The sequence below is a fragment of the Daucus carota genome, chromosome 6 (assembly GCF_001625215.2).
Source record: "Daucus carota subsp. sativus chromosome 6, DH1 v3.0, whole genome shotgun sequence".
In the NCBI taxonomy this organism is placed as follows: domain Eukaryota; kingdom Viridiplantae; phylum Streptophyta; class Magnoliopsida; order Apiales; family Apiaceae; genus Daucus; species Daucus carota.
The window spans coordinates 2,583,404-2,585,903 of record NC_030386.2 but is presented as its reverse complement, the minus strand read 5'-3'; positions in this window follow the sequence as shown (position 1 = coordinate 2,585,903).

Here is a 2,500-nt window from a genome sequence, read left to right as displayed (position 1 = left end):
AGCATTCATGAAATTTGTGGGGGTCGCGAACATTGGACCCCTGAAATGCAACAGTTTAAAGACTGTGTTTGTGATGCTGGCTTGTCTGAGCTTCGTACGACTGGGGAATTGTTTTCTTGGACTAACAGGCGCCCTTTTGATCCAGTTCTTAAACGATTGGATAGGGTGCTTGTTAATAAACAGTGGATCACTTCTTTTGCTTCAAGCCAGGCTTTTGTGAAGACTCGTGGAATAATGGATCATTCTCCCATTATTGTAAACGTAACTGCCAATTCTGAAAAGATCACTAAAGGGTTCCAATTCTTTAATTTCATGATTGGACTAGAAGGCTTTCGGGATGCCGTGACCACGGCCTGGGGGGAGCCATTATATGGGGACCCTATGGCGGTGTTTTGGCGAAAACTGAAAGGGGTTCGTGGCAAATTGGTTGAGCTTAACAGGAAGCATGGCAATGTTAAGACTATTGTGATTCAACGTCGTGAGGAGCTCAACTGTTTACAGTCTGCCCTCGCTCTCGACAACAGGAATTCTACTTTGATTGAGAAAGAATCTAAGGCCATTCTTGCCCTTGAAAAAGCTCTTGAAGATGAGGAGAGTCTCTTACAGCAAAAGGCTCGTTGTAGTTGGCTCAAACTTGGGGATGGAAACAATAGTTTCTTCTACAACCAAACTCGAGCTAATTGGAACTCTAACAAAGTTCTTTCCTTGGTTGATAGTTCTGGTCACCTGGTAAGGGGTCACACGGCTGTCTCTAATGCGGCTGTGGAATTTTTTAACGAAACCTTGGGTGCTAGTGGAAACCAGACGGAGTTTGATTGGAACTCTGTCTCCATGCCCCAACTGGATTCTTCTCTCGTAGATGACCTATTAAAGCCAATTTCGGATGATCAAATTCTCTCGGTTCTGAAGGGTTTGAAGCCAAACAAGGCGCCTGGGCCGGACGGGTTCAATAGAGAATTCTTTCTTGCCACTTGGGATATTCTTGGAAATGACTTCTGCTCTGCTGTAAAGGAGTTTTTTCGAACTTCACAGCTCCACAAAGGTATAAACTCAACCCTTATTGCATTGATCCCTAAGTCAAGAACCCCCTCCACTATGCGGGACTTCAGGCCTATCTCTTTATGCACAACCATGTATAAATGCATCTCTAAAATCTTGGCCTCTCGGTTGAAATCTGTGATGCCTAGTATAATTGATAGAGCTCAATCTGCTTTTGTCCCTGGGAGACAAATTTCAGATAATATTCTGCTTGCTCAAGAATTGTTTAGAGGTTACGGTAGGGAAACTGGCCTCCCAAAGTGCGCCTTTAAACTTGACCTCAACAAAGCTTTTGATTCTCTCGATTGGAACTTTCTCTTGCAAGCTCTTAAGCACATGAATTTTCCTCCAGTTTTCATTGGTTGGATAAAGGGTTGTATTTGCTCTACCCATTTTTCTGTAAAGTTGAATGGGGCGTCGAATGGGTATTTCAAGGGTGCTAAAGGTCTGCGACAGGGTGACCCTATGTCGCCTTATCTCTTTTCTCTTGCTATGAATGTTCTTTCGACCATCCTTAACAAAGTCCCTAATGATTTCATGTACCATTGGAAGTGCAAGGAGCTCAAGCTAACACACTTGTTTTTTGCTGATGATGTGTTGATTTTTTCAAGAGGGGATAGAGACTCTATTCTACATGTTATGGATTCTATGCGACTCTTTGCTGGGGTGAGTGGCCTCTCTGCCAATTACTCCAAGAGTCATTGCTTTTTCAATAATTGTGATAGAGATTTGGTCCATTGGTTCAACTCTGAATTCCACATGCCACATGGTCAACTGCCAATTCGATTTTTGGGTGTTCCCCTGATTTCGAAACAACTCTGCATTGGCGACTGTATCCCACTTATTGAAAAAATCACTAACCGCATCAATGTGTGGACAAATATTCTTTTGTCTCTTGCTGGCAGACTTCAACTTCTGAGGGCTGTATTGTTTGCTATGGTCTTCTTTTGGTCAAGGCATTTCATCTTACCCAAGGGCGTCCACAAGCTGTTGCAGTCCATCTTTACCCGGTTCTTATGGAAGGGCGACACCACCTCTGTTGGAGGGGCCAAAGTGGCCTGGGATGATCTTTGTTTACCAAAGGAAGAAGGAGGGTTGGGTTTGCCTAACCTCATTGAATGGAACAATGCCCAGATTATTCATTATCTATGGTTGATTGTCAATAAGGATGAGACATCTCTGTGGTCCTCTTGGGTTCTTAACACGGTCCTCAAGCGTAAACACTTTTGGGTTTTGTCTATTCCTTTTGATTGTTCTTGGATATGGAGACAGATTTTATTGCTTCGTGATAAGGCCAAACCATTTATCACTTATGTCGTTGGGGACGGTCGCTCAATCTCCCTTTGGTTTGACCCTTGGTTTAAGGGTTCGGTTTTGGCGGAGGGCCACTCTGACCCCATCATAAGCTATGCAAATTCAACCCCGAATGCCACACTCTCTGAAATTGTGGCTGGAGCCACTT